Source organism: Strix uralensis, chromosome 2, assembly GCF_047716275.1.
Source record: "Strix uralensis isolate ZFMK-TIS-50842 chromosome 2, bStrUra1, whole genome shotgun sequence".
NCBI classification, from domain to species: domain Eukaryota; kingdom Metazoa; phylum Chordata; class Aves; order Strigiformes; family Strigidae; genus Strix; species Strix uralensis.
Window position 1 is genome coordinate 85198061 of NC_133973.1, and position 14115 is coordinate 85212175.

Here is a 14115-nt window from a genome sequence, read left to right on the forward strand (position 1 = left end):
GTTACAACAAACAAACTAATGAGATTTTAGGGTTCTACCTTTCCACAGAGCGGCCTTTCCTGTGCTTTACTCTTCACTCTGTTATACAAATCAAGACCAGATACGGTCCACAACCATTTTTTGTTTTTCCCTAATGAAACAGCTTGATCAGCATATTTATAACTCAGACATCTGTTATAATAAAATGTTCTAGACAGACTTATTTTTTGGCTGTATTATTTGTTTATAGACTGTTTAGGGATTTTATTTGACTTTAAACAACAAATGTAATAACCGAAAGCACAAGTAGCTAGCTGGCACGTTCTCTTGAGATATATGTCTTGGAATTTAGTTGCAGTTGTCTTTTAAATAGACACATTTTTTCTGAAATTTTCTTTGTATAAGATTACATTATAGTACCTTATCTTAAATTTTTACATAAAAGCATTTTGCAAGTTGTAAAATTATGGGAAAAATAGGATGAGCTGTTTTGTTAGCTGATTTTGATCCTGTAATGTTTCTTTGGTTTTAGTTTGTTTAGGTTTTTTTTTTTCATGACCAGAACTGGCATAATGACTTCAAATAAAGACAACGGCAGTGCTTAGATATGTGTTTTGAATTTCACAAAAATTAATTGCCTTATTGCTTATTTTTAATCAAAAGTTGGAAAGCAATAGGAAGCAACTGTCCTCTCTGATGAAAAAAATACTATTGACAAGAATGTCATTGGCATTTTTCTTAAGTTTTCTCAAAATTCTGATGCTACAGAACCACTGTTTGGGTGGTACCCAAACCACTTTTGAGATAATTTCCTGTTCAGTAACTTAGAACATACAAAGCAAAAGGAATTTTTTTAATTAATCTATTAAATACTTTTATCCTTTTACTAAAATTTAAACACTTTTATCTTAAACTTCTTTAACTAGATTTGGTTAAGGATTTGGAAAGGTCACTTTAAACATATCTATCTACGTCTCTTCCCCCGCCCCCTCTTCTCATTGTCTGTGTCATGTGAAGATCAGTGAATGGTGATCGTCATCAAAGATCTGCCAAAATGAACTGTCAGAACATACTAGTAGGATTCATATTGCTAATATTCTGACTGTAAATTCAAAAAGAAATCAAAATTAGATCACATGCCTTAATTAGGTTCAGTGAACCTGAAAGAATTATTCACTTTTTTCTAATATCCTTTTTCTCATTCACAACATCAACTAAGGAACATTATCTCTTATGAAATTTTGGCAGTGAGGGACAGGAAAAGTCTAAATTATAGAGTCTGCCCATCAAGCCAGAGCCCAAGTCTAGACATTGGTTCTTGGCAAGAACAGAGTTAACTCAGGTGGAGAGGGAAACCTGAATCCTGAATGCCTGATTTCTGGACAAATATTAAAGGATATTACCCAGTCCCTGGAAAATGGAAATGGGAGAGTAGAAAATCAGAACTGTATTAGGCCTGATCATCCGTAGTCTGGGTATTTCAAGCCAAGGGATTTCTGGCCAAGCAATTTCCTTGGTCCTGTGAGACCATGGGTCTTAGCAGGGCTCTATCAGAAAAAAAAAAAAAAAAAAAAAAAAAAAAAGAGTTAATCAAAAGCAGGTTGCCAAAGTTACTATTTTATTCTTTTCACTGGGTCACCAGTTCTTAATTTCTCAATAGGTAAAAGTCAGGCTTGTTCATTTTAGTTTCTTCCTGGTTCCCAAAAGTGTCTCCTTGACATGTTTGACTTCTGGTTCAGGACTTTCTGCCTCAGAAATTTTCAGAGCTCTCTTCTTGCAGCTTTATTTATAGCTCTTGATCAACAGAGAAGTGGTTTTAGATGTTTGACTAAGATAAGCACCTTAACAGTTTGGGCTGATGCTTTGTTCAAGCACAGTAATAAAATTTCTTAGACCATTAACAGAGCTGCTCTGCCTAAGTCAAGTGTATTATTCATAACTGACATACTGTCTGCTTGCAGAAGAAGCCTAGAGAGTGCATCTCCTGCTCTGATGTTTGCTCATCAATCCACAGAATGTTTTCCATCACTTAAAATAATGCAAATTTTGCATATATAAGCACCTCTCAAAATGAACCATTCTATGAGTAAGGAAGATGTAAAGCCAATTTTCTGTGACCTGTAAAAGTTAAAGCTTATGTCTTTATTGAAAACAATTTTAAAACATTTTAAATTAGCTCAGTCAACCATGTTATCTGATACCTATACATCCAAAAAATATAAGTATAATGGAAAATATATTTGTTAAAACCACTGCCAAATTCAAGATTGGAAGATAGTTATAATCAGATAAACTTCAGGATTTGAAGAAGAGATAGGCTCTGGCAATTTCCTAGTCCAAATGAACACTTCTGAAAGTCAGAGTTAGGTTAATAATGTGATAGAGTGAGATATTATATCGCAACATATTTCTGAAGTCTGCTGATGTCATTTTACAGGATATGATTTTGGAATTAGCTTACTCTGTTTTACTTTACTACCTTTTACTTTACTAACACCCTTGAAAAGAGAAGTGCTGTTTGTGTTACAATGATAATTAAACTAAATCAAATTTCTAGGTGATTTTTTTAATATAATACTAGTATCTATACTGTAAAAAAACCCCTCAGGAATTATGTCACCATCTTAAAAGTTGGAAGAGTTGACACAAAAACTGGTTTTGTTGCTAAAATTGCTTGTGATTTTGGTCAGACGGTTTAATTCTGAACCACTCCCTGGTATAATGATACTTCCATCTTCACCAGGAGAAGGTAAATAAATTAGAAAGTAGAAACACTGTGACAAGAAGGGTATCGTAAATAGCTTTGACAAAACTGATGTTTTTATCTAGAGTTGACAAAAGCCATTATTTTAGGTTTATGCATTTTGGACTGTAACAGCCTATCATATGAAAAATAGACACTGCTAAAGATGAGTAGCGTATGAGAAATTCAGGAAAAGATCAGTGTTTTCTTTTGTTTGATGTATCTGCTAACTGAATCCCCAAATCATTCTGCTCATTCTGGGCTAAATTTATGCATTTATATTTATGAACAGGTCACCTTCCCTTTAAGGGGGGAGCAAAAGCTATGTGAATTCTAAAGCTTACCTAGTAAATTCACAGGGAAGAGGAAATGAAAGTACTGAATGAAGGAGGAAAACAGTTATGGATATGAAAGTTCACCAGGTTGCATTGTTCCTCCTGTGTCATCTCCAGCGTTCCATGTTCATTGATTAGTTATCTATATTACAACTTCTTCTGTCAAGAGGATGAATTTTATCAGGCATACTACAAAATTATTTTTTGGACAGTGATTCAGCCTATACCTTCTACATAAGCAAATCAATTACAATTTCTTGTAATATACAAAGTACCTCATTCACTTGAAGCATCAGTACTGCCAGTATGAATCAACGAAGTTGATAATTTTAGCCATTTTGGTTATTTATTGAGTAGTACACTTTCCATTGCTGCTGGTTCTTAGGGTACAGGACTTTAGAATCTGTCTTTGGATTATTAATATACATATTTTCTCTGCCCAAGAAAGAGAGAAACAGAAGCTATTTGAAACTATTAAAGGTGACAGTAATTAAATGTTTTGTTCAGTCTCTCAGGTAAGAATTCTGCATAGCTAACTCCATTCAAGACATCCTTGTCACTACAACTTTCCTTTCACATGAATCATAATAATTTTAGTAGAGTTCAGCAATAATAATGAAACAGTAAAACATTTTATTTCCTGTGGTGAACAAAGCAGGAAATGTAACAATTGTTCCACACCCAAGGAATTTTATTCCCTCTATCCAGTACTTCAGTTCAGAGAGCTTTTGACTACATATGCCCATATTTCTGAAATGTCACCATGTTAAGGAAAAAAACCCAACAAAACCCATTCCTGATGCAAGTGGAGGTATATCACTGCTTTCGTCACATTTGATTTTTCTTCCTTTTTTTTTTTTTTTTTTGTTGTTAAAAGTCATACTTTCCATTCTTTTGATTTCCCATCCAACAGAAAGAGCTCTCAATATAAATGCATGAGGACTACTAGTAGGCATGTTTATATAAAGAGATACATGCTTAATGTATCCCCCCTTTTTAATGGCATTTCTCAAGGCTTTTGTTCATGTTAAAAAGAACAATCAAAATCATCATAATGAGATTGCATTCACACAATACACAAAGAAATTAAAATAAATTGTTGAGCTGTCACACTTGATTTATTATTTCAATTAGCCTCAGTCTCAAAAGGGTGGGAGGCAGTACTGGGGGTTTTTTTTTGTGTTTAGTGTGATCAGAAAAAAACCCTAACGGTTTTGTTTTCTTTTTTAGAGGACAGTCAGAAAATACTTGAGTCTTTTGAAGGAGTCAATAACTATGCTAATCATGGTGATTCAGTCAAGGTGCTATAAAAGTTTCCAAACAAGTTCTCACAAAAAGAAGGTAAGTTTCTAGGAAACAAATCACACAAATAAAGGCTCAGGTTTCTCAATGGAAACAGAAATTCATAGAATCTTACAAATATATGCATAAATTTCTGGGCCATTTAGAGTATTCAAACATAAAAAGGACAAAATTTGTGGTTTCAGAGTAGTCTAAAGTAAAAAACAAAACAATGAAATACAGAAGGATGTAATGATTTTGAATGCCCATGTAACAAAATGAAAGATGAAATTCAATGCTGATAAGCAAAAATTAACGAATAGTCAAAAATATAAACCTAACCGAATAAAGTTTTCAAATTTAGTTGTTATCACTTGTTTTCCATATTAAGGATTAAGAAATACTGAATAAACTAGAACTCTCGGCTTGAAAAAGAGCTAATTAAGGTAAGTTATGGCATAGGTCCATTAAATTATGAATACAGAGAAAATGAATAGGGAAGTTGGACTCGATGATTTTATGGTTGGACTCAATGATCTTAAAGGTCATTTCCAACCTTGATGATTCTATGATTCTGTGGTTCTATGATTTACTATTTCTCCTGATGTAAATACTTCTGATGCAATTACCAGATATCTTGCTTGAAATAAATAAAATTAACCACTTTTTACACACTATGCTTAAATTGTGGAACTCTTTTCCACCAGATAATGTAGAGCCCAAAGGCATAAATGTCATAAAAAAAGAACAGGATAAATAAATGAAGAGTAGATCCATCAATAGTTAATAGCTACAGTGGTGTGAATGAAGCCTCCAGTTCCAGAAGTCCCTAACCTGCAAATTGCTGGAAAATCCGAAGATACACTAGAATAAAATATATATTTTTTACTTTATTTTTTTAGTTTATTTCTTAAAATAATCCCTTAGCCAACCTTTTTTGCAATTATCCAACAGGGGTTTGGTTGACAGGCCAGACCATTGAACTGATCTAGATTAGCTCTTTTTACGTTCTTAGGTATAATTCAATACATAATGTTCTTAGCAAATATGCTTTCTTTGTATTCTTATGACATTTTTATAATATTTACCCTATTTATAATAATTGTTTTTACATCACTTTTTATAAACTTGCATATATATCACCAGTCTGAATAACTGGAAACTTTAAGTGTCTTACCTTGATAGTGCAGTGAATTGAATGAAAACTTAAAAATACATATTATAAATAATGTCTCTTTTCCAACTATTCAGTCATTCTTGAAACAATAATGAATGTATTTCTCCTTCACAAGAATGGTTCAAAGAGAATTCCCAGTAAACAGAATCTTCATAAAAAGATCTCTAATTATTTCATTACCTGCTACTCTGCTGTTCATAGGTCACCTAAGTTATCTACAAGACTGGTTTTGTTCTCTTCAGGGATTTCACATAGGCTTTCCGTGTTTCCAAGTGGCAGCAAACAAAATCTTTACTGTCATGCTGTGCCCTGGAGGTCTACAAGAAACACTGGAGAGGCCACTTCAGAGCTGAGATAGTCAGCCAATCAATAGCTCTGATATACATTGTCTTCTAAACTCCATTTATTGGAGGCAGAGAGGAGACAGAAGTACAGCTGACAATTTAATAAATGTTGCTACATTTTTCAGCTTGACCTGCAGTATTTCAGCCAGATTTTCAATCCATTGCCCCTACAATATATGCCACTTGGCCCCAGCTAGGGCCTAGAATGCATCCATGACTCTCAAGGGTTTGGCTGCTGGTGCTCAAGACTGTCTCTTACACAGGGCAGACAGGTGACCTGGGATCAGTCTGCAGGGGTGACAAAGAGAAGAGAGAAGCTTTCTTTGGGACTTTCTCCTCTGTGCTCAGAAGTTGCTTTCAGGCTCAGGTCCTCGCCCTCAATCCTTGCTTGTGCTGCATTTCCCTTGGATACGTAACAAAAGCCAAACAACTCAGCACTTTCCTACAATTAAAAATTAATACCTTCCACAAAAATAATTCTAAAAGAGTCCACAACCACGGTGGCATATTTCCCTCAGGTATTTTTTGTGCTTTCTGTATTGTATGGGATTTCTACTGATTGCATTAATGTAGAGAGAAATAAGCAGCAACAAAAATAAAAAAAAAACAGTAAAATCAAGACTAAAGAGAACTGCAAGTCTTAAAGAGTATACTTCCTTTATATTCTGTACACACTGGCAAATACTAATTTCAGTTTCATATACCTATCATCTTTAGCACACATACTAATTTTCTCTACTATGCACTAACACAACATGATTTCTTTCTTTTATATATGAATCATACCCTCCCGAAGTCATCTGTTGTCTATAGCAGAGGTTACTTGAGACATAATTTGCAGCACTGTATTCTGACCATAATTTTTCATCAATTCAAACACAGTAAATCTACTGTCTGAGAACTGTGATATCCCCATGACCTTTCCATCTTCTGCTCTTTATTCCCCATTCACTGATGATTCCCATGCAATTTGGCATAGTTTAGACTTCATTATTCTACTTAATAGCTCTACTTCATTACACATTTTTTTTTTCCCATATTGAATGGAAATTTTATATAACTCAGGTTTTTGAATGCAGTATACAGTTGTTTACCACAGGCTGACTACAGTGTATGTACATTTGAGAAGATAATTAGAAAAAGGTAACTTTCTTTCCTCAAAAGAAAACACATGATGTCTAATGAAGGAGGGATGACTGGTAATACTTCCAAATGTAGTTACTGTTCACATGCAGAGCAAAGCTGAAGGTCCAGGCAGTATTTTCTACCTCTTCATATTCACGTGAAACAGGCTCGTGTTTCTTTCAAAGGGACAATTACACAAGTGAGTGATCAATAATGCAAGTAAGGTTCAAATTTCTATTGAAAATTTTAAATAAAAGATCAGTAAACCCTATATGAAGTGTTAGAGATAAATATGGAGGTTAGAGTATGGTAAAAAACAAATGTAATTTGAATAAAATTATTCCACACATTAGGCATAATTATATGACTAATGTTTGATTCCCTTTAAAAAAGGGCAAACTATTTGAAAATCATTGAAATTAGTGCTCCTAACTCACAAAGACACTTTCAGGATATCTGCAGTAAGATGCGAAGTATGTTACCTTGAATACTTAAAAGAAAGGGAAGTTGAACTAGATGATTTTATGGTTGGACTTAATGATCTTAAAGGTTGTTTCCAAACTTGATGATTCTATGATTCTGTGGTTCTATTATTTACTATTTCTCCTGATGTAAATACTTCCGATGCAATTACTGAACCAGTAAATATATGTTTGTAATACAGTCTTAATGGACTTGAATTGAGAATGTTTATTTCATTAGCAACTTTTAAGCGTTTAGCAGTTGTAACTTTAATTTTGAAATGAGATATATTTGGGTACACAATACTCTTCCCTGCATACCCTCTTCTTCCCCCAAAGAAGAAAGAAGCTGATGCCAACCACTACTTCCTGAGATGATACTGTTTTGGAAAGAGAAAGGAATGATGAGAACTTGAACTCTTGCTGTCTGTCAGATTGGAACTTGGATGTATTTACATCCTAGAAGTATCCAGGTGTAGGCTTCACAGCTGAATTGTTCAATTAGTAGCTTTTTATAGTCCACTGCAGTAATTACCTCTTACATGAACTATCTGTTCTTGAAAGAGTCTCATTTTAAGTCACTTTATACAGAACCCAAAATTTGAGGTGCCCTGTGGTTTTTTGTTGTTTGGATTTTGGTTTGTTGCTGGTTTTTTTGACTCTTCAGCTTTTTAATTTCCATTGTCTTTAGTTGGTATTAAAAGAAAGATGTTTGGACAGGGAGTAATTACTCAGTATTACAGCCATAATAGATTATATAGCAACAAAAGTTTGCTTCATAAGATAATTTAATATAGAAAATATAGTGAAGAACCTTTATACATTGAAATATTTCAGCATTCAGAAGTTTTGGTAATACTTACATTGAATCTTTAGGTACTGTAGTCCTTGGAAAGATGGTAATACACTACATCATAGACTGTTGTAGATAAAGATTTCAGTGAAATCTTTCCACATTCAGTAGCTACTTTGTTGACGGCAGTTAGATCAGACAAGACATTAATTTCACTCAAGTTTAAATTAGAAGTCAGCCAGTTAGAAGTGATACAGTCACTCTAGCATAAAATAGAGAAAGATGAGAGTCCCAGAGATAGTGAGCAAAAGGATCACCTACCAATGCCAGTAAAAACAAGGGACAAAGTGAAATTTTTTAGAGGGAATTTCCAAAATAGCATAAACCTTTTCTCAGCACTTCATTATACCTGATCTGAAAAGGCCCTAAGACTCAGTCAGCAGAATGGATTCTTGTGATCCTGAAGGACAGTAAGCAAAATAAGGTGAGATGTAGGTAAAAATCTACACATGCTTTCTTCTTGTGTTACTCACTGAATAGAGATAGGGAATGGCACTGATGTTAGATCTGGACATCCATATTTCCCCTAGGTCAGTGATGATTCCATGGGCAACCAGAGTCATGCAGTGAAGTGCTAAAGCTTGGACAACAGGCCCAAGCCAGAGGTGACCTATAGATGAATCCTGTATATTTTATAACTGATAACCATTGTGCTAGTAGGTATTGTGTTAGGTTATAACAACCCACCTATGCTGATGTAAAAAGTGCTAAAGTGTTGAAGTACTGAAGCCTGAACAACAGGCTCTGAGCCAAGCTGCTAACTTAATATTTTTCCCTATTCATTTTCTCTGTATTCATAATTTAATGGACCTATGCCATAACTTACCTTAATTAGCTCTTTTTCAAGCCTAGAGTTTTAGTTTATTCAGTATTTCTTAATCCTTAATATGGAAAACAACACTGTTTGTAGTCAGTATGAAATGCATTCAGGTACCTAAGAAATGTCTTGTTTCTTGACATGTTAATTTAATAATTGTGTCTTATGCCCATTCAACAGTAAAAGCTGCCCAACCAATTTGGCAAAATAAACATTCTAGAAGTGAAGTTGCACAGTTATATACTTATAAAACTTCAAAACATTCTTTTTTTTTATTTATAGTATTACCAACATTATGAAATTAAAAGGCTATTGAGTATGCTGTTTACAGAAATCCCATTTTTAGATCAATAAAGTAATAATAGAACTATATATATATATTTTAACAGGAGTCATATTCTTAACATATTTGAAAATTCTGACATTTTTGTTTCCAGTTGTTCAAAAAAGTAGTTTTAGGGAAAATATATGTCAGCAAAGTACTATTAGGAGCTTATTTAATTTTGTTCAGATCTCAGCTTCTTAGACTCTTCAACTGTAAAATAGTAAATCAGTTAATGCAACTAAATCTGTGTATATGAAACATAGTGTCACATCCCGCTCAGATGAGGAAGACAAGTGACTTAGAATCGTAAATCCCCAACAAAGTGGGCAACAGTGAGACAAGTCTCAAAGTCCAGACATTTATTAATTTCCCACAATGTACTAATTAAATACACGATAATTGACTAAGTATACAATGAGTTATGGCAAGGGATATAGCATGCCTTGCATTACCTAGTGACTATAAGTAAAAAGACAAAAAAGGAAAGAAAGAAAGAGATAGAAATAGAGATCATCGGTCCAGGCTTCTGTGTCAGTCCTGCCAACAACATTCAAGGATGCATCTGGTTTTTTTCTCTTCATTTCACTTCTTCTTATTCTTCACTCCTTGCCCCCCCCCCCAACTTATACATACTTTCCTTGGGACCCTCCCCTAGGTCAACCTACCTATCTACATATCACTTGTATGGGGAGGGGTAAGGTGCTTCATGGGATGATGTAACTAGTATGATCTTGTTAATCTTCATTAGCATATGCAGAGGTGTCAACTTTAATATGCATTTCATGGATATGAAGCAAAGGTCATTCACTGGACAGAGGCACTTGAAACTTTACAAGATGCCCCAAGGCAGAGCTGTCCTGTCTCCACAGGTCTCCCTCCTCCAGCTGCTTCCTGTGTTATTCAGGAGCCCTATCAGCTCCAAACTCCACACTATCGACCCCGTAACTATAGTTTCATTTCTTGTGAGTGTTTGTGACATTCCTCATCTCAGAGGGCCTCTGCTATCCCCCATCCCTTATCTTTACCAAGTCTTGTTTCTTGTCCTTCTTTCGGGGAGCTACAAGTCAACTCTCTCACACAGTGTGACAGAAGTGACATTTGCTTTTGTTTAAATAGAAGATTATATGTAACCTAACTTTTAAATATCTAAACAATGATAAAACAGTTGCTCAATACAATCTATCATTTAGTTAATTTCAACAATGAAAGTGACATAAGCGACTTCTGAATTTAACTAGTTTTCCATTGATTGGAATCTGTCTAGGAACACAATCTGCCTTGCAATGGCATAGCTGTGGAGTTGTAACTACCCACTGAGAGTCAGTAACAAATAGTTGTCTTTTTTTTTTGCATACTACTCCAAGTAGGTTTTTGTGGGTAAAATGACTATGCTCCAGGAGTTAGAATGATTAAAAAAAAAACCAGCCACACAAAAACCCCCAAGGATTTGACATGCTTTAACAGAAACAAAACATCAAACTTCTCAAGGTGACTATTAGAGCACTGTATGTATTATCCCTTTCCAAAGTACTATTTGAGTATGTTTGTACTGCTGACTAACTGGAATTAGGGACAGAGTTTAAGCACTACTCCCCTAAGGCTCTGCAGAGAGATCTGGACAGGCTGGAGAAATGGGCTAAGGCCAACTGTATGAGTTTCAATAAGGCCAAATGCCGGGTGCTGCACTTGGGCCACAACAACCCCCAGCAGCGCTACAGGCTTGGGGAGGAGTGGCTGGAGAGCTGCCAGTCAGAGAGGGATGTGGCAGTGTTGATTGACAGCCGGGTGAACATGAGCCAGCAGTGTGCCCAGGTGGCCAAGAAGGCCAATGGCATCCTGGCCTGTATCAGAAAATGTGTGGCCAGCAGGGACAGGGAAGTGATCTTACCCCTGTCCTCGGCACTGGTAAGGCTGCACCTCGAATGTTGTATTCAGTTTTGGGCCCCACACTACAGAAAGGACATTGAATCACTTGAGCATGTCCAGAGAAGGGCAACGAAGCTGGTGAAGGGTCTGGAGCACATGTCATATGAGGAGCGACTGAGGGAACTTGGGTTGTTTAATCTGGAGAAGAGGAGGCTGAGGGGAGACCTCATCGCCCTCTACAACTACCTGAAAGGAGGTTGCAGAGAAATGGGGATAAGTGTCTTTAACTAAGTGACAAACGATAGGACAAGAGGGAATGGCCTCAAGTTGCACCAGGGAAGGTTTAGACTAGATATTAGGAAGCATTTCTTTACAGAACGGGTTGTCAGGCATTGGAATGGGCTGCCCAGGGAGGTGGTGGAGTCCCCATTCCTGGAGGTGTTCAAGAGGCGGGTTGACATAGTGCTGAGGGATATGGTGTAGTTCAGAACTGTCAGTGTTAGGTTAATGGTTGGACTAGGTGATCTTCAAGGTCTTTTCCAACCTTGATGATTCTGTGATTCTGTCGTCTCATGAGAGTTGTTTAATTTTTAGACTCCTTGTGTCTACTTTGAATTATTCCAAGTAGCTCTCTCCAAGAGAAATCTGCATTACAAGTATGCATCCTAAAACATTGTGACCACACATCCGTCTGTGCCACTTGATCATGGGGGAGGGGATTGACCATGCTGATTTCTTATTTTGCAGTACAGATATATCCTAAAACAGTTGTATTAGATCATGATTTTCATAGACACATTATGAGGAAAAGCAGTGGTGGTATAGCTGTTTTACACCGAATCTTGGTGAGACCTATTAAGCACATGATAGAATAAAGATAAAACTTTGGAAGACTGGGAGGAAAGAAATAGGTCATAAGAAATGCTGGAAACAGAGGTTAAGAGAAAACACTATAACGGAGTGAGTCCTGCTTGGACAATGGAAAGGAAAGGACAGATCCCTCAAATCTAGCTTCTTTTTTATCCATTCCTTCATAAAACCAAGTAGATAAAATTTGTGTTTCCTGGAGAGTATCAGATTGTTTCATGACTTATTGAAGGCCCTTATATATGATCACGATATTGATAAAATATTATTTCCTGTCCAACTCCAGATATGGACTGCTCAAGCCAAAAAAGAAGGGTCAGAAAGCTTCCACACTTCTAGACTGTAACTTTTACAGAAACAGCGGTGTTTTTTCTTGTGGCAATAGCCTCTGCTCTGAGCAGACTGACTGCTGTCCATTTCTAAGGTGAAAGTCAACCAAACAAGTGTAGATTTTTATAATGTAGACATCTATATTTGAATTTGCTATGTAGTTAGTAAAGAAAAATAGTAATTTCTACAAAGGTGTTTCTCTTTTGGATGTCTAAAAAATATCAGGAAAATCCATGCTCTAAAAATCCCTGTTCTCCACTTTAAATCATAAAGGATCCTAAGCATGAGTTGTTCAGATGTAGCCATGCCTCATGCATATACTGTAGATTCAAGTAATCGTCCAAGTCACATCCACAGTCTTTGCTATTTCAAGGTTCTGTTAACTTAAGGAAGTCCCTAAGTGAGCTGCTGGTCTCTATCCCCAAGAAGACTCTGAAGTCATCATGCTCAGCTATATGGATGAATCATCTACTTTATCTTTTGTCTTTGACTAAAACACATTACACAGGCCTACAACTCCCCAACTCCTGGACATACCCACACCTACAATCAGTGACTGTTCATCTCTGTCAGCTTCCTGGATAGCCAGTTTCTGTGGCCTCTGAAAAACAATCCTTCAGCATCAGCATCCTTCAGATCATCTCCATATTTCTTCTCCTTTGTCTCATCAGAGAAAAATCCACCTAAGAATCTCATCTGATCATGAAACTTCCAGTGTTAGTAATGAGGGGGATGAAAATTATATGGAAGAATGCTTAGCAGAGACATCATAATACACAAAGAAATTTTTGTAAACAGACACATTCTGTAGGAAAAAAAGTTCTCAGTGAAGTACCCTGTGTATTCAGGCATTTGTTTACATCAAAGCAGTAATCTCTTCCTGTAGGAGTGAAGAGGTTCCCAGAAAAAAAAAGTCCTTGACTGTTTAATAATTAGATAGAGGAGGATAAAGTCTTATTCCAGAACAATGAAATAATTAAAAGATAACTACATGGAAAATTATTTCTGGACAACATAGCTCACTGGCTGTAGCAAAAGAAAAATTATGTTCTTCAGTACGAAACTAAGTACTCACTTACAAAGAAAGCAGAGGAACAGAGAGGAGCCCACAGAGAGTATCTGATCCCCTGATACTAGAGGCTCTGGAGTCACCCTGGGAACTTAGTGGAGAAGTGTATTGCAGAAACTCAGCTCCAATTACATCTCATTGATAACTCTCTACAATACTTAAGTTTTCAGTGAAGCAGCTCAAATCCCTTGACATTTTTATTGTCCATTAACACTGTCTGAACTCCTGAATATAGCTTTTTATGTGTGACCTAAGTGTCTAAGCTTTTATCACAGAAAATGTCAGGCAGGGCTGTTATTTGCTTTCCTAAAAACAGTTGTCTATTGCATTTGGAATGTTTTATGATATCCCTCCCAGTCCCAACACTTCTCTACTTTTACATCCCATAGATAATTTGCCTTATTTGCTTGGTGTCTACAGGCATGTCAGATTCTCTAGAACCTCTCAGAACTCACAAGACGTCTGTTATTTGGCAACTCCACAGAGCATGTGGTATTCATTACCTTTAATGGCAGCTTCTAGGCATCTAGGCAGGTATGCACC